Source organism: Ursus americanus, chromosome 14 (assembly GCF_024610735.1).
Source record: "Ursus americanus isolate L20-20 chromosome 14, mUrsAme1.1.p, whole genome shotgun sequence".
NCBI lineage: Eukaryota > Metazoa > Chordata > Mammalia > Carnivora > Ursidae > Ursus > Ursus americanus.
The window spans coordinates 58,127,374-58,146,403 of NC_142140.1; the positions used below are offsets into that span (position 1 = coordinate 58,127,374).

Genomic DNA, 19,030 nt, shown 5'->3' on the forward strand with positions numbered 1-19,030 from the left:
TCTCTCATCCTGGCACCCCTTCATCTCCCATGCTTTTTCTAATACATGATTTCTGTGGTAAGCATCTTGTCCCTCAGGATAGATCTGTGTCCTGCCTCCCCCCTGACAAGATTTAATGCTGCAACCTCAGATGCAGGAAACCTCCTTCCCTGGTTGCACTGTAGAGGCTGCCCTGACCCCGTATTTCTTCCTTCTGGATGTTTCCATAATTGGAATAAGCACTTGTGAGTGTATTTGGCAGTTTGTGGGAATTCCCCTCTATAGCTGCCTAGCTGACTGCTATCTAAGAGACAAACCCAGTGTGCTTAATTACTTTGTTGTTACATGTGATTTCCCAGTGGTTTTTTATTTTTAATATGTGATTCAAAACAATGGTTTTTTGGTTTGTTTTGTCATGTGGTTCTCTACATTGCTTCATGGAAGCCACATTACTGAGGTTTTCAAATCTGTTGCATATTTGCAAACAATATTGTTTTATGTTTTAGAACTAAGAAGTTCTTTTTTTAAAAGATTTTATTTATTTGAGCAAGAAAGAGAGAGAGTGAGTGTGAGCAGGATGACTGGAAGGGGGGAAGCAGACTCCCCACTGAGTAGGGAGCCTGATGCAGGGCTGGATCCCAGGACCCTGAAATCATGATCTGAGTTGAAGGCAGACACTTAAACAACTGAGCCACCTAGTTGTCCCTCACAACTGAGTTCTTTTAAAATATCCTATTGTAGAGGATTAACTTTTTCTTCTAATTATCTCAATTTTTTGAACTACTTGTTCTGGGTTAATAGGACTAAGTACGTAAACATTTGACATTTTCCTTCTGCTGTGGATTGCTTCAATACCCATGCAGCTGCCCTCACTGTCTCATTAAAATGACTTACTCCTGGGGCACCTGGGTGGTGCAGTCGGTTCAGTTCCAATTATTGGTTTCAGCTTAGGTCATGATCTCAGGGTTGTGGAATCAAGCCCTGACTTGGGCTCCATGCCGAGCATGGAGTCTGCTAAAATTTCTCCCTCTCCCTCTGCTCCTCCCCACCTCATGCTCTCCTCTCTCTCTCTTTCTCTTTCTGAAATAAATAAGTCTTTTCAAAAAATTACTTACTCCCAATGGTGAAACCCCTAATGTTGCCTATGTAATGGTCTCTGACAAAGAACACCGGGAGTCGTGGTCTCACAGCTCAAGAGTGTGGGAGAGGGAGCCAGACACACCTGTCTTCCCTACTTGTCAACAACTAAACAAACGACATTTGTGGTGAGGTGAGCCTTAGTTGTGGAAATGACTTGTGACTCGGTGCTCCAGGCATAACTGCCTTGAGGAAATTCCTAATTTCTAGAAATGCTGCTTCTCAATGTTTGTTGTCCAGATAGCTCTGAGATATGTACATGAAAATCCATACCAGAATGGAAACATGTCCTTCCTCCCTTATTCCTTCTTTCTGGGAATGGTGCTGAACAGGACATTTCTTCCCGTGATGGATGGGTAAGTGGTTGGTCAGGCTTCACCCAGCATGTGAGGTTCCTTGTATTAATTCCCGTGGAGGAAAGATGGGCCCTGCCTTTCTCTTTCCTTCAGACACTCGTGCTTCTGTTGATCTGCCCCCAGTCGACACAGGTCAGTTTCTGTCTCCATCAGATGGCCCCCAGGATGCTTCTCTGGCCGTGGGTGTGGGGTGAGCATGGTTGTATTTTGGGTGGAGCTGGTTGGGCTTCGTGTCTGAGAGGGTGTGTAAGGAGAGCAGTCCCACTGGGACTTGGGGAAGGAAACGTACAGGAGTGTGGTAGTGTGAATGGACGAGAAGGATACCTGTGCAGTCTTTGCAGAGAGGACTGCTTCTGTCTAATTATTCCAACCACTGTGGGAATGGGCGTTGTGTGCTCAGTTCACCAGTGTGACCAGTGACCGTGTGGGTCCCACACACGAACGAGGGTCGGTGTAGGTGCACTGCACTGGAACAGCATGGAAGGTGTGCGTCACAACCATGTTTGGATGTCACTACTGGTGGGAAGGAGTCCATATGAGTGACGTGTTCCACGGAACTCTTTTTCGTACTAGTGCCATGAAATCCAATTTCAAACTTTTTTTTTTTTTTTAACAAATTGTTAACCTTCCATGTACCCAGAGATAGTTTTCCTTGTGATTTTGGGGTCCTTTTGTCTCCAGTTCTCTTCAGGATCTGAGAGCGATGTTGTGCAGGGTGCCCACGTGACGTTTCTTTGTAGGCTGTGAATCTGCCCTGTTCTGTGTCCTTTAGTGGTTGACCAGTTATATGTGGCCAGACAAGGGACACAGGAAGGTCCAGGGAGACAGTTGCTTATACTCAGGTCCCAGAGAGACAGTCAGTGCTTGTAAAGAAGGGGTGACATTGGGGAGCGCCACTAGAGCGAGCACGAGCAGGCAGGTGGGAAGCGGTGAGCATGGGGACACGTGCCTGCAGTGCCGAGGTCCGTGTGCAGCGTGACGGTTTGCTTTGAGCCGAGTGTGTGGCACACGAGGGACGCTCAGTATTTGGCACCTGACACCAAGTGTAGAGTCTGGGAAAGGAAGGCTCGATTGGAATCATGACCCTGACTTGGTTCCTTTCTTGCTCTGCGGCCCTTGGAAAATCGCCTGCATCTGTCCGCCTCAGGTCGCTCCTACAAGGACATGGAAACAGTATCTACCTGGTAGAGTTTGCTGACGAGCAGCCGGGTTGACGTGCGCTGAGTTCCTCTGTGGAGAACACTTAGCGCAGTGCCGGATGTGAGTAAGCAAGATGTCAGCGTTCACACGGTGAACGAGAACGGCAGACATGGCCTCACACAGGGGAGGCCGGCCTGGCGCTCACTCCGGGCTGTGGCTTTCCCTCACGGAGCAGAAACAGTTTCACCCACTTGTCCTCAGACGAAGCACTTTGTCGTCTGTGATGAGTCAGGGCCCATGGAGACCATGTCACGGTCATGTCGGTAAGAGGCTAAAGAACAGTCCAGTCTGTAAGGATCAGCAAATACTCCATGCCTCTAGTTGCTGTGCCTGGTGCCTCTCTGTTCCCGGTTCCACGGCGCTGCGTCCTTCCTGCGCCCCAGATGAGAGCGGTTAAGATCTGCGGGGTGCCTGGGGGGCTCAGTCGGTTAGACGTCTGCCTTCGGCTCAGGTCAGGATCCCAGGGTCCTGGGATTGGGCCCCACATGGGGCTCCCTGCTCAGCGAGGAGTCTGCTTCTCCCTCCCCCCTGCCCCCTCTGTGCTCTTTCTCTGCCTTAAATAAATAAAGCTGAAGAGACTGTTAAAAAGAACTATTAAGATCTTCAGTCATAAAACTGCAGGTACCTCCTGACGGCATCTAATCCAGAGTAAAGGAGCACTTTGCGCTCAGTCCTCATCACACGTCTAATGTTCCATGTCAGAACGTGTCCTCATGCTGTACGTGTCACAGTGTGTCCCCCACACCCACAGCTCTGCAGCCCGTCCTGAGCTGTGTTCATCTGTCACTCTGAGCAGTAGGCTTCTCACTGCAGGTGTGGTCCTGGTGCTCGTTCGCTGGGGGACATTGGCCAAGTTTATCTCACTCTTACTAATGTTCTACAAGTGACGGTAATGACAAAAGTCTTAATATGTAAGATTTTTCAAAATTGACCCAGAAGAGAAACCATCCATAAAATACTATGTCCCTGGTACCATGACTAAGAACGCGTGACAGTGTTGACCAAGAATAACAGCCAGGCTGAGGTGACAACCCGTTCAATGCAACGGGACAAGTTGACAAAATCTCTCAGCCACTGGAAAGTACAGAGAATTACACTTGTAAATATACGAGTGATATTTAAGCACAGTTCAAGCACTTTCCTGGGAAACTGGCATCGAGTCTTCTGTTGGAGGAAACCAACGCATATTGTTTTTGATCTCACATCATTAGAATGAGTCAACACTTATCGATGACTTGGCTTCAGCTCTGTGTAAGTGAGGAACTCCCACGCTCAGCCCGAGCAACGAGGAAGGTGCTTGTTTCTCGCCTGGAAGGACGGACGTGTGCAGGCAGCAGAGGGTCGAGTCGCGTGGCCTCTAGTTATGCCATTGTATCTTTTGTCCTGAAATCGAGATCCCTGATCTCAAATTATTGAGAAGATGGGTGTTTGCTGTACAAATGAGGTATTTTTTTTCCTTTTTAAAATATTTTTTTAAAACTAAGCTTGCTGCTCAATGTGGGGCTCAAACTTAGGAAACTGAGATCAAGAGTGGAATGCGTCTGGCACCCACAAACGTGACCTTATACAAATCTGGTAAGAGCTAGAGAAGAGGGGAGTCGACTTACCAGAGAACATCAACAACCGAGACAGCCGAAATCGGTGGCGTGAGGGACACAGAGGGGCTTGCTGGCAACCCCGAATCTGCTGGCGATAGAATCTGATCCCTGGTGGGGAGACTTTGGAGTTACACGTGGAAGCCAGGACCACTAAGAAAACAGAAGGGAAAAGGTTGGTGTTTGGTTTGGGGACATGCCTGATTGACAGGCTACTTGTGAGAATGATGGGCTGCAAGCTGTTACCCAGCCAGCTCCCATGTATTGGTCCATCCGTATGGTGACCCCAGCCCTAGATTAGGGCATCTTCACTAGTACTTTTAATACTCATGAAAGTTAGGCCACTGGTGAATTGTCACCTAGATCATCAAGTCGGGAATTCTGGGAAAGAAGCCTGCTGGCCTCACCCACAACGAAATAACACAATTCAGTAGAACGGTCATTATCTACATGTACATTCATTGACCCTTCACAGTGGCATGAAAAATGTAGTGCAGTGAAGGGATGAGAGGAAAATGTATATGGAGATAGTACATATATTCAGAAATAGCCATGCATATATAGTCCGAAATACTTATGTATGTTTCAGAGACATGTATGTATATGTGGTTGGAAGGACTAGAAAAGCAAACGAGGAATGATTTCAGTTAACACTGCTAGTTGATACCTGAATTGATGATAAGATATAGATGGTACAGGCGTGTATTCTGGGCTCAGTATTGTACCCCCAAGTTTCATGTCAAATACATCCTTATCCAGAAATAAGGTGAACACACAGGTAGTGACGATGAGACCGTACAGGATTAGGGTAGCTCTTGATCCAGTGATGGGTGTCCTTTTAAAAGTGGGAAATGTGGACACTGGGACCTTCAATTCATTGACAGACAGGGTTGGACCACGTGAGACAGAAGCAGGCAACGGCGTGATGTGTCTTCCCGCCAAGGAATGCACGGGATTGTTGGCAACCGCCAGATGCTAGGAGAGAGGCCTGGGACAGATTCTCCGTCGAAGCCCCGAGAAGGAACCGACCTTGCAGACAGCTTGATCTCGGGCTTGCAGCCTCCTCAATTGTGACACAACAGATGTGTGTCGTTTCTGCCGCCCAGTGTGTGGCACGTCGTTACGGCAGCCCCAGGAGATGAGCGCAGGTCTCGAGGAGGGAGGGTGCCCTGCATCCCGAAGGACAGCTGGAGGCCAGGGTGCCCATGGCAGAGTGAGGGGGAGGAGGAACAGCAGAGGGGAGAGGACGGTGACGGGGGTGGGTCTCCTGCGCTGGCTGCAGAGACCGACGTTGGTGGGTGGCCTGGACCCTCAGGAGGAGCTGCGAGGCAGCCTCACAGGATCCCTCTGTTACCATGACAACAGTCACTAGGATGGTGATGTCAGCCAAGGTGCTGGATCAGACTGGGTTGGGAGCAGAGGCGGTGATGTGGAGGTTGGACCCCAGATGCAATGTGAAGTTAGAGCCGTCAGAATGTCCTTGCTTGGAGGTGGGCTGAGAGAGAGAGTCCAGGGAGACTCGTCGTTTTGTTCGGGAAACTCTGGCATGATGGGGCTGCATCGGCCGAGATGTAGGTCTTCACACGCGGAGAAGCGGCAGGAGAGCACCTTGGAGCCCACTGAGCGGAGGTGAGAGCACACATGACAGGAGAGGGTAAGCTCTTTACAATGTTAATCGAGGTCACTAGATTCAAAACAAATGTGAAAAGTGACGTACTAGAAACTTCAGATTTACAGGCCAAAACTGTGGGATCACTAGAATAGCTGCAAGCAGTGGAATCAGCCCAGGACGGCGGCTGAGCCCTAGAAGGGCAGCGCAGCCCAGGACACGACAGTGACGTGTCAGGTACAGAAGACCGAGCATATTTGAACAAAGGAGGTTTGCTATAAAATGACATGAACCTTTTGACTCTTTTTCACGTGCAATATAAAACAGGAACAGGTGTGCACACAGGTGATGATAATAAGGATCCCAAAGGAAAGGACGTTTTCGAAGGTGAGTTATCACTGTCTGCAGTTATGCGGTGGGTGGGGGGTGGGTTTTCTGACAGAACATCAACCCAGGTAAGATGTGGGGTGTCGCTGCCTCTTTCTCGTCCATGTGGTGATGTCATGGATGTTTATTTTGTTACATTTCTATCAAATGTACATTTCATGCACTTTTCTCTGTGTATAATTTACAGGAGAGGGGGAGGGGCAGAAGGAGAGAAAGAGAATCTTGAACAGAATCCACACTGAGCTCAGAGCCCCACACAGAGCTCGATCTCCCAACCCTGAGATCATGACCGGAGCCTAAATCTAGAGTTGGACGCTTAGCCGACTGAGCCACCCGGGGCCCCCAGTGCCGCATGTTAAATAACCTCTCTGACGTGGTCTTAGTGGGTGGGGGCATGTGATAGTACTCAGCCTTCCATAAGACAAATACACTTCCTAATGTAGGCCTGTGTGAGAGCTCTCACATCCTCTCGCAGCGCATCTCCAAAATGTGGTTCGTGAAAGAATCCGTACGTGGTGTAGACTGACTTGTTCGGTAGAATTGTATACACACCACGAATACCCAGCACTCTGGGCCCGTCAGCAGGATTGAGGATCTCCCAGCCAGCACTAGGCATGTGGGTGTGAGAGTGACCGTAAGAATGAAGGACCTTGTCCTGTTTCATAGCCAAAGCCGACGTGTATATAGAACCTGAAGCCTAAGCGGTAATCAAAGAAGAAAGATAATGAACAGGTCTTGAGTGTGTGTTCAGGGTGTCCTTCCATCCATTTCTAATCACTAGCAAAAAGATAGTATTGGAAGGATAACATGTAAAAGTCAAAGTAAGTTATTCAAGTATCACAATCAGCCTTACAAAGACTAGAGGGAAAACCTAATGTGAAAATTGTACAGTTATATTCACTGACATCGAATAAGACCAGAACAAATGCAAATCTGGTGCATATTGTAGGAAATGAAAATCAATGTTGCCATGATGTGCATAAAACCAAATAGCTGAATCATTTTAATAGAATTCCATCAATGTTATACGCAATTTTTTCTTGGAACTTCACAAATCCCATTTCAGAATTGTATAAATAAGAACAAATGTTGAAACCTAGCTATGCTTTTCTGAATAGTGAAGTGGAGGGACTTACTCTAAAATGATCAAGCATTAAAAACTTGCCATGTTGTAATAAGCAGAATGATGAAAGTATGGGAGCATAGAAGTACATTCACATAGAAACCAAAGGTCATCAGTTAAAATAGAAACTCCCTTACCTTTAAGTTCATGGCCTTTCCCAATAAACAGTTATGTAGGGACATGGCGTTATCAGGAGCATCTCAGGTCCAGGCCTTAGAGACAGCTCTGCTGAGAATCCCCAGCCCTGACGAGCTGTCCTGGGAAACCCAAGAGTGAGAGAAACACAGGGAGACATCTTCATGAATCCTCATTCAGTAAGGCCTTCAATGTGATGGGAAATCACAAGCAGCATAAGAAAAAGTAGGTAGATCAGGCTTCAGCAAGATAGAATCGTTGGGGCATCAAAGGACACTATCGAGAGATTGAAAGGACACCCAATGATGGGAGAGCATATTCGTAGATCCCCTACCTAAGATTTTAGTATCCCGAATACACAAAGAACTCCTGTCTGAATAGAAATCCCAAACAGTCCAGTTAAGCACTGAACACAAACTTACAGACACATTTCCTTTACGATGGTCTACAGATGGTCATAGACGCTGAGGTGACCCTCACCGTCCAGGGAAACGCAAGGCAAAACCACGATGGGAGACAACTTCCCACTCCCTGGGATGGCTAGCATCCAGAATTCAGACAACCAGGGTCAGCGGGGATGTGGGGAGCTCGGACCCCTTGTGCATAGCTGGTGGGGATGTAAACTCGGGCAGCTGATGTGGGACAAAGTTTGCTGGTTCCTCGAAAAGTCAAACAGAATTACAGTGTGACCCAAGTATTCCAGTCCTACTGAAATGGAATAAGATACTCAGACATATGTGTGGGAATGCTAGGTGCAAAACTATTCAAAACCCGCAAAAATGGGCCACTTCTCCCCTGTCTACCAGCCTGGATGCGTGAAGAGAGTGTGGCGTATACCTGGGAGGGAGGATTATTCAGCCACAAAAGGGAGTGAAGCAGGGACACTGCTGCACTATGACTGAATCTTGAACGTATCATGCTATGTGTGAGACACCAGACATGCAAGGCCACAGATTGTGGGTCCACTTAGAAAATACACAGAACTGGCAAATCCGTAGACAGAGTTGCTCAGTGGTGGCCAAGAGGCACGGTTTCCTGGCTGTTTTGGCCTTTAAATTTGTGTTGAAAAATGTAGGTATAATTCCTATACCATATGCTCACACTTTTTTTTTTTTTAAGATTTTTTAAAATTTATTTGACAGAGATAGAGACAGCCAGCGAGAGAGGGAACACAAGCAGGGGGAGTGGGAGAGGAAGAAGCAGGCTCATAGCAGAAGAGCCTGATGTGGGGCTCGATCCAGATCGCCGGGATCACGCCCTGAGCAGAGGCAGACGCTTAACCGCTGTGCCACCCAGGCGCCCGCATATGCTCACACTTTTTAAAAAATATTTTATTTATTTATTTTGGACAGCAAGAGCGTGTGAGGGGAGGGGGGGCCAAATGGGGGAGGGAGAGGGACTAGCCGACCCCGGAGTCCACTTGCTATGGACCCTGAGATCATGTTCTGAGCTGAAATCAAGGGTCCCGAACTCACACACTGAGCCACCCACGTGCCCCCATATGCTCACACTTTTTAGAGTAATAGTGTTCTGGTTTTGTCTGTTCACAGCTGTGCCATCCCGACACAGTCTGAAGGAAATACAGCCTTTTACATTTAACATTCTCGGGGACTGACTACAAACTCGCTCTGCCCTGACCTTCCTTGCAGAATATAACGCACACCTGAGTTTTCTAACGTGTCCCACCTGTGGCCGTCCCTGGCTGGTGCCCCGGGGTTCCACGTCCCACTGGCGCGGGGGACCCAGGGCACCTTTGGCTGAGCTAAGGCCAGAGGAGGGTTTGGGGGAACGGACGGAGGGCAGGGCCTCGCCGTGTCAAAGGGTCCGATCAAAACCCAGGGAGACCTTGCCTTCCCTGCGGTGACGTCACCGGTTCTTGAGCTGTTCTTAAACACGGAACAGGTGCTCCGTCCCTCCCCCCTGAGCCGAACACGGGCGTAAGGATCACCGGGTCCTTCTGTCGCATCGCGATCGGGCGTCGCACAAGGGAGGCTTCAGGGAGAAACAGTCAGATTCCCGGGAGGGAAGGTGGACGCAGGCGGGTCAGCCAGCCAGCATAAACTGTGATGGGAGCCTAACTTCTAGCAGGCAGATGAGACACGTGTGTAGTGCCAGCCTGTCAGTCAGGATGCAGGAGGCGGGGCCTAGGAGAGCTGCCCAATCTGGAACCACAGGGGCGTTGCCGGGACTACCGTCCAATCAGAACGTGCGTGGCCGCAGGCTGTCCTATTACGGTGAGGGATCGCGCTCGGAGGCATGTCCACTCAGGGTCGCGGGGCGTTATCTTCGGAACACCATCCAATCAGGTGGCAACGCCTAATTGCAGAGCGGCGGCGCTTCTAGCCCTGCGATTGTATCATCGCAGGACACCGTCCAATTGGGCCCGGGGGGCGGGCGCTATCTCAGCCTTGTGGACTTGGGTCTTCACCTGCAATTGGGTGTGAACCACGTGTCCTGCGCCGCGCCAGGTGTTGGGTTTGCGTTGCTCTCACCTGCTACAGCCCTGCTGGGAAGACGCGCTGTGAGCTCGGAGCGAACCCGCGGGATGGTGAGTCGCGGGCCCGGGTGAGACCGGGAGGGGCTCGGTCCAACCTGCTGGATTGGGCTGGAAGTGGCGGCGGGTCCCGGTCGCCTAGACCCTGGGGGTCCGGACCCAATTCTCCGCCCTCCGCCGCGGGTGGGGTCCCGGCGTCCTTCTCCTCACCTCGTGGGGGTCCCGCGGCTGCCGACCCGAGTCTGTGCTGTGGGCCGCGGGGTGGGGTCCCGGCGTCCTGTCCCCTCTCCTCGTGGGGGTCCCGCGGCTGCCGACCCGAGTCTGTGCTGTGGGCGCGGGGTGGGGTCCCGGCGTCCGGTTCCCGCGTGCGGTCACTGGAGGTCCTGATTCACGTCTCTGCTCTCGCCTGTGGGGTGGGTCCCGGCGACCCATCCTGCGTGGGGGTCCCCCGGGGTCCTGACCCGAGTCTGTCCCTCGCCTGTGGGGTGGAGTCCCGGCGTGCTAGTCCTGGCCCCACACCAGTTGCTGACATGGTAGGGGGACAGAGGGTGGAGGGGCCCACCTCCGCTTCAGGGTGCGGTTCTGGGTCGGCCCGCGGGCCGTCCTGCACCGACATCTGTGTCCCACGCGGCACTGAGGGTTCTGCCCTCCCGCAGCCCTGAGGCTTCAGTAAACGTAGCATGCCGGGTCCTTGTCCATTGCTCTTCTCCCTGGAATGTAAGCGTCCGTCGTTAAAGCACCTGCTCGTGCTGTTGTGGGGCTCAGTGTGGGAACGCAGCAGAGGTGGGTCTCCGGACCGTCCTGTCCTCCCGTGTGCTGACGGGGCGAATGCACACAGCGCGGTGGCTGAGGGAGTGGGATGAAAGATCATAAACTCATAGGGGCTCTGCAAATTCAGGAAACAGAGATGTGGTCAATTCTCACTACTGTAAAATTTGTTACCATGAGAATAAAGTTAAAGGATAACTTTTGTGAAAGATGTGAGCAATTTCCACTTATGTAAAACTGTCAGTGCCCAGGAACGTCTCTTCCGACGTGATCCTTGAGCACAGGGCGGGAAGACGGATTCTGCACGTTGCCCTTCACACTCTAGGTTGGGGTTTTTGTCCCATTTAAATGACCCAGGGTGCTGGAAGCAGGTGCCTCGCCTGGGCTGAGGACCAGCCACACCTAAAGCTGGGCCTGGTGGGAGGGGAAGGAAGGGGCAGTGGGGTGTTGCTCCCCTGCGGGCGGTCTCCAGCCCCCAGGACCCCTGCAGAAGGAGCCCTTGATGCCCAGAGAAGCCGCAGAGCGTGAAACAGGAGAGGCACCTGCCCCTGGTGGGGCCAGCTGGGGCCGCCCTGGGGCTGTGCACTGATGATGGGTTTGGCCTCGGCCATGGAGTTGGTGGAGTTAAGTGGGATTTGTGGAAACTGAGGACGTCTGTGAAGGTCAGACACAGGGAAGGCTCCTTGGGTTCAGGTGCTGTTGGAACGGCGATGAATGCGGAGCTTATAGGGGCCAGAACCTAGCTGTGAGGGTTTCCTCCCTGGTGAGAACCGGGACCCTGGAGGAGGGGCCGTTTCTGCTCGGAGCGGGAGGGGCCCCTGGTGTGTGGAGCTGCAGGGTTCGTTCCCGGGAGCTCAGGGTCCCTCCTCCTCCCCTGGGAGCAGCCACCCTGGGCTAGTGTCAGCAGGGAGAGCTTGGCCGCCACTGCGGGACCAGGCTTGACCCTCTGCCGTGGGGTTTTCTGTGCTGTGTGGGCGCAGCCGGCGGCTGACCTGCGCTGGCTCCCACTTGCGTCTGCTCCCGCGTGTGTCCCGGACAGGCTCTTGCTGCCCGGTGAGTCCGGTGCCGGCGACACTTACAGCTTTTGTGCCATATTTGCATCTGTAAGATTTTTATTTTCTGGGTTAATCTGATGGTATGAAGGTCTGAGAATGCGAAGAGAATTGCAGAAATAGAGTAATATTTGGATCGTATTAAGGTTAAATAGTAAAAATATAAACAGCGTAGACTCTCCACCCAGAAAAATAAATTGCCCTCTGGCATTTGTTAGCACGTCCCTGTTGTCCCCAGTGGTGACCATCCCCTGACTGTCGTTGTTAGTCCTTATAGCATGACCTTCTCATATTTATTACTAAGCGGTGTTTGTTTTCATGTTGTTTTCTTTGAAGTTTTGGTCAATCGATATTATCAATTATACAGCATTAATATTACATAGAAAGGGTTTGCAGTGTCCTAGACCCGTGTATGTGACAGACACTGGTGTGTGAGCCTGTGGGTTGCCTAGTTAGCTCATCCATTTGGTTTTTGGGCCTCTGGTGTTTCACGTAACGCCTTTTGTTTTGATGTGGTAGACGATGGAGCTACAATCATTCTTGCTTTTATCTCTAACTGCAGAGACCATGAATCTTCTTCAAATTGGAGAGAGATTGCTGAGTTGTGGATTGTGGGTCTATAAATCCCTCAGTTATTTCACATTGTGAAAAGTCTCCTTGGGAGTGGACATTTGAATAGGGCCTGACCTTCCTGGTGGAGATGCGGTGCTTCTGCCCGTGGCCCTGACAGTGGGGCCAGGGACATACTGTTGTCAAAGCACTGACCCTGACCCATGCTGGCTTCTCCACGGTGAGGGGCGAAACCCCAGAGGCTGGTTCCCTGGCCCTCCTACCGTCCACATCCTAACGCAAAGCAAACATCAGGGTCAGAACAGATACCCACGTGCTGCAGAGAAACCAAGGAAAGAGGATACTGCAGGCTGCAAACTGGAGGGGGAATCAGCCAGTGGGGAGAAGTGGAAAGCCCAGTGCTACCGAGAACTCTTCATTTCTTCCCTCGTGGTCTTTCTGGAATTACCTCCATCTGTTTTACTTTTAGGCATATACGAGCCCTACAATGTGTGTTGGGCTGGCATTGTGATAATCAAACAATTCTTAGGGTTACAAGACAAGAAAGAGCTCTTATGAAGAGCTCAGCCGCGGCTGGTATCAGGTCTGTTCTGCCAGAAAGACTGCCTTTCTCGTCTCCCCGGGTGGATTCCTTTAGCTTTCTGCTGTCTGACCTAGCCTCTGCTTTGCTCATCATTTTGAGAGATGTTTTCACTGAGTGTAGGCAGTTAGTTTCATGTTTTAAAATTGAGATGTAATTTCAATACTATAAAATTCACCATTTTCAAGTATCCCACTCAGGCACTTCCCATCTGGTCTGAATTTATCAGGATCCTAAGCTCCAGAGAGCATCTACTTCTTATGTACAAACTTTTCACAAAAGTCTGACAGGTGACAACATACACACCTGAAATAAGTTTACAAAACAGAAGTAACATGACTCATCTGTTAGACGACTGTTAGAGTCTTCTGACTAACCCAGGACCCTGGGTGTGGAGCAGCCGACTGACGTGTTTCCTGGCCCCCATTCCAGCCTGGGGGACGTTCTCGCCATGGAGGCAAAGGTGTGTGGCTCCCGGGGGTCCCTGCTGCAGGGAGCACGCGAGCGGCCTCGGGGGTCCCGCAGGAGCTCAGGGCGAGGAGGGAGCCGGGCCATTTGGGAAGAGGCGGTGCGGGTCAGAACACGGGCTTAGTGGGGGAGGTTTTTGCAAAAATAGCAGAACTTCAAATATGTTTTAAACAGTATTTTAATCTCAAACTATTTGGAACCAAATGTGTTATCAATAACACAGCCTGTAAGGTTGCAACTGAAGAGACCGTGAATTTGGATAAGAATTAGTATTTCAAATGAAGGAAAGACTGGTGACTTCTGAACCTTCATCCCTTCAGAAAGCTCGCAGGAGCCTGATGAGCTTGTTCCCGAAAGGCCAGAACCCCAAGAAGAGGTGTCCCCCCCCCCCGCAGGGGTCTTGAACATGCAACAAGGGCGTGTGTCTCCGTGGAGGAGGGAAGACACAACCGTGAGGGAAAGGAACCCAGGCCAGGGTCCGACATCCCGGGAAGCCTGGGGCACTGGTGTCGTCGGGTGCCATCCAGGAAATCTTGACTGTCCCCTCGCACGCGGTGTGCAGGGCGGGCAGGCTGTGCTGTGAGTCTAGACGTGTCACCTGCATCCAGGAGCCCCTTCCGTGGAGCGTGGCCACACCAGGGTCGGGGGCAGATCCTGACGGGGGCCTTCCAGCGCGACTGGAGAGAACCTGGAGGTGACTTCTCAGGGGACGAGACTCCAGGTGGCGGGAGTCCCGCTGTCGTCTCCCTCCGCTGGGCGGGCGCCGTGAAGGTCGCTCTCCCAGAGCTCGGTGGTTCTGAGTCAAAGCCACCAGTCTTCTCCAGTATTGAAGCCTAGGGCGTTTTGTCTGCTGCAGGTCAGAGGAGGGGGGCCAGGGCCGTGGACATCCTGCGAGGTCTCCGTGGTGGGAGTGGGGGGGCTCCAGAGGGGAGGGAGTGCGGCTGGGAAGGACCGACCATGGGGCTTGCAGACACCGTGTTCGGGGGCATCTCTGCACAGCGTGTCACTTGAGTGTCAGTAGTGACGTGAGTGCGTCCCGCTGGGTCTGAGGACCGAGGGTGGTGCGCACTGTGACCGTGTTAACGCAGCCTCACAGAACAGAGCTGCTGAAGGCCCTGGCTGGTGACACGGGCGCCCTGGTCACAGTGACGCGTGAGAGCTGTTCCCCAGGTAGAGGTGACGTTTGCTCAGAGAATTGCAGCCACAGGACCCGCACTGGCCTGTCGACACGAAAGGCTTCGGTGCAGTGAGAAAACCTACAAACCGTGCCTAAAACATCCCGCCCTCCCTGACGGAGGGAGCCGTGTGACACCCATTTGTGCAGACAGGCGTCCCTGGACTGTCAGTGCACAGGGGGGACCCGGCAGGTGCGCGCTCTGTGTGGCTTATTAACGTTTCCTTGCTGGCATTAGTTCATGAACGTTATCACTGTGTTGTTGGGGCTGTGGTTTAATGCACGACAGGTGGTGAGTAGTGGGAGTCGTAGAATTTTTGTTGGGGCCAGATTGTTATTTGGTTCAAACCAAAGTTCTCTCTCTCTTTCTCTTTTTTAATTTTAATTTTAACTTTTATTATTTTTTTCAAAGATTTTATTTATTTGACAGAGAAAGAGAGCGAGCACAAGCAGTGGGAACAGAAGGCAGAGGCAGAGGGAGAAGCAGGCTCCTACTGAGCAAGGAGCCTGATGCGGGCCGGATCCCAGGACCCCGGGATCATGACCTGAGCCAAAGACAGACGCTTAATGACTGAGCCACCCAGGCGCCCCTAAAGTTCTCTCTTTCTATTGATCCAATAATTATTAGATTTCCTGTATTGTTTTTCCCTCTCTGAGGCCAGTTACTCGGTATCTTTTGTCACTTTTTCCCAATTATCATTTGGGAGAGCAACCCTTTGGACCAAGGCAAATATTTGGTTATTGGTCTTCTTGAGAGTAGTGTTTTGTGGAACTATCGGTGAGGTGGTTTTTTTGGGGTCTCCTGGGAGTTGAGTCTGGGGCGCCCACGAACCTGAGGAATAGCCAGAGCAGCCAGCAGAAATATGGCACCTTGTAAATTTTGGACATAGGAGCCATTTCAAATTTTATCCGCATTGGAGTTAAGGAAATCACAAACTCTGTATAATATTCCCAAAGTACCAACCACCCCAAAGGCACCCCGACTATTGGTATAGTTTGTGGTTGTCCCCTTAGTGAGAAGGGGGGATAACTATGCCTGGGGCGAAGTGGTCCCGGGGAAGGGCTGCCTCAGTGACTTCAACAAGGAGCTGCAGGAGCGTACCCCACACACGTGACACCCACGCCTTTCCAGAAAACCTGCTGTAAACCGTGCAGCCGTGCGCTGGGTAGCTTCCCGTGCGCTGCCCCGTCCGACAGTGACCTGTCACCATTGCCACGTTAACTCAAGCTGGAGCAGACATAGTTTCCCTTCCCGTCCTGGTCCTTTGAATCGGAAGAGTATGATCCTGGTTCAGACGCTTAGCAAACACGGCGGTGGGTAAAGGCTACTTGAGTGGATTCCATGTCTTAAAGGAAGACCGGGATCTTCTCTGAGGACAATCTGGAGTTGACTGTCATTGGCATGAACAGGCTCGGCAGGCTCTGTATGCAGCCCTGAATTTTGTTCCAGTCGGCAGCCTTAGGAAAAGCTACTGTAATGGCTTGGTAGAGACTCCAGTGTGGGTTCTAGTGTCTCTCCAGAAGTTAGGAGCCTGTTTCTCTCAATCCCTCTCCGGGAGGTCCCACCAGACCGGCTTCGTCCAGTCTGGCCCTCACCAACACGCATGTGGGCTAATTGATATGCATCTGAGAAACCGGGGTTGTAGGTTTGAATGACTGTGTTAAATTCTTCACCAGACCTATGGGGAGCCTCCGTCACTGTGGAAAACTTGTTAGCTCCGGCTGGCAGTTCAGCCTTCCTCCAGGGTATGTAGGAAAGTGGGTTTGTTTGGACCCTCAGAAGATTTAATTTTAAAGGAGCAGGTTTTAACAGGTTCAGGAGAGGAAGGATTGGGGCGTGATTCACGGGAAAGGGGGCATTCAGAGGGAGGAGAGGAAGAGGGCCCTGGAGGCCTCGTCTGCACACCAGGTCTGCACCTGTCTGGGGACAACGAAGATGGGGGAGGGGAAAGAGGCTCAGAAGCCCTGTTGATAGCGTTCAGTGGTGTGTTTGCCTCTGTGACTGAGAAATGGTATTTTGCAGAGAGGCAAACATGGGGTCCTGAGAGCATCTGGAAGCCTCCAAGGCACTGATTAGAGTAGGCACCCCTTTACTTTTCGTTTCTGTTTGTTCTTTGGAGGTACAGCTTTCTTACTTAATTTTGAGGAAAACAAGTTTGGGGAGGCTGGATGTTGCCCCGAGTGGCCTTTGAAGCTCCAAATTACGTTCGGTGAAGTCCATTTACTTACACGTGCATATGAGGAGGGTACAGGTTTTACACATAAAACTGGCCGGGGGTCCTGGAAGTGGGGGTGCCGTTGAAGCATGTCTCGGATGATGTCCTCTACAGCACAGTCCCAAGAGGAGCAGCCTGTCTCCAAAGGGAGTCAGACCAAAGGCCAGCGCAGTTCCCTTAGGGACAGTCCTGCCTCCAAACAGGTGTCCCCTCAGAGGCCAGCCACATTTCCAGCGGCATGGTTCCAGCAGGGTCAGTCTGGCTCCAGGAAGGAGTCAGGCCAAAGACTCTCAGAAGAAGGAAAATGATGCAACCATTTCCAGGTGAACTCGTTTCCATTTCCATTTTGCACCAGGGACCTGTGTGACAACGGCACACACGACACGTCCCATTCATAACTGTGCCCTTGTCTTCAGAACACAAGCCAGCTTCTGTCTGAACCCGTCCCCCAGACTGCCCTCTGGTCGCCCCAATCCGCGTGTCTCTGCTTTAAGTTCCCGTGAATTTGCTCTTGGTCAACACGAACTAAAAGGACCAACAACCAAAGTAACTTAGAACTTCAGTGGCCATTACGGAGAACTTCTGATCCCCTCAAACTTGTTTTTCTCAAACTTAGAAAGCCCTAGATTCTAAAAGACAAACATGCGAAAAAGAGGGAAAAAATACCAAATGGATGCCTATTTCATTGGTGTCTTGAAGCTTCCAAACGTTTTTAGGTTTCCAAGTTTGCCTTTTTGCAAAATGCTATTTCTGAATTAACAGAGGCAAGTAAACCATAGAAAGGTGCCAACGTGGCTTCTGAGCCTCTTTTCCCTCCTCCCCCATCTTTGTCACCAGACATGCTGGGTGGCAACCACCTGCGGCTCCGGCCCCACCTCCAGTGCCCACTAACTCTCCTAGAAAACAAAAGGCCACTAGAATTCTTAACTTCCAACTCTGGCAAACGAAGTCCCCTAAACAGAACCAGAAACCTCCTGATATCCCTGATGACGCAAAGAGCCAGGATATTGAAGCAAGCTTGTGACAGACGTAAGTGCTCCATCCGGCCTTTCCCACGTCCTCCTTATTCCCAGTGTCGGGGCTCCGGGGAACCACAGGGGCTCTCCCCAGTCCTCCCTCGTAAGCAGCTCAGAGAAGCCACTGTCCACACTGGGACTCAGTCTCGGCCCTTGATGACTCTGGAGCTAGACTCCTGGTGGCCACCCCGCTGCCCGTGGCTGGACTGACACAGCTCCAATAGTGGGGCCGCTAATGAACCTGTACAGGTCCTGTCCCTCAGCCTAGTCCTTCCGTCTAGGCCCTTGGAGCGATGCTCACCCCCTTCTTAGCTACTTCTCTATTCGTGTGTGGAGCTGAGATTTCTTAGGAAAGTATCACGCTGGAATTTCCTTCTCTCAAAGGGGAAACAATTCTAGAATTTGACAGTAGTAATCACAATCACCAACAATGGGGGTAAAGGACATTTCAGCATCTCTCATTTGCTCCATATCTGACACACTGATGCAGTCTGGGGACACTGACCGTTTGTTCCTTGAGATCAGCTACCATCCTCTCTCCGGGCTGACACTGGCAGAACCCACAGCACGCCTCCCGTCAGATTCGGACAGATCCTTCAGGAGTTCTCCCCGGAAGGGGCGCCTGGGTGGTGCAGTCGGCTAGGCCCCCGGCGTTTGGTTTGGGCTCAGGTCCTGATCTCAGGGTCGTGAGATGGAGCCCCAGGTCGGGCTCTGCGCGCTGCACACAGTCTGCTTTAGAGTCTCCCTCGCCCTCTGCCCCTCCCACGCCTGCTCTTCTCGCTCAAATAAATAAATCTTAAAAAATAGTTCTCCCCCGAATCAATACCCTATAAATACAGCAGCTCTTCAAGGCATCAAACCGTAATAGAAGATTCTAAGGCTCGGGGCCTCATCATCCCCTGCAGCAGTCCCTGTAACACCCTGATCTTACTGCGACAAAACCCAGTCGTCAAGGAGTTTGTCTAGGATCCCCGAGCAACAATCACGGTGCTCCCCTCAGCGCTCCATAGGCTACAAAGACTCCGAGAAAGGGCAGGCCGTAAAGCCTGAAGACCCTGAAGAAAGCCTGCAACGGCCAAGAGCTCAAAATGCAGAAGAAAACTCCCCGTCAGCCTCCAGGGTGGGTGAGAAAGCAGTGAGTCTAGTCCGCTCTGCGGGTTCTGGTACCTGT

At 51.4% G+C, this 19,030-nt stretch overlaps 1 long non-coding RNA gene across 2 annotated transcripts in view; it reads left to right on the plus strand.

Moving 5' to 3' along the window:
• Positions 1 to 9,877: 9,877 nt before the first annotated feature.
• LOC148109000 (uncharacterized) overlaps positions 9,878 to 19,030 on the plus strand; it is a 47,379-nt gene continuing 38,226 nt past the window's right edge. The window contains exon 1 of one of the 2 annotated variants that reach the window (XR_015726738.1): positions 9,878 to 10,069. This is a non-coding gene — a long non-coding RNA (uncharacterized LOC148109000). The remainder of the gene's footprint in view (positions 10,070 to 19,030) is intronic. The other variant, XR_015726739.1, reaches the window with a different exon arrangement.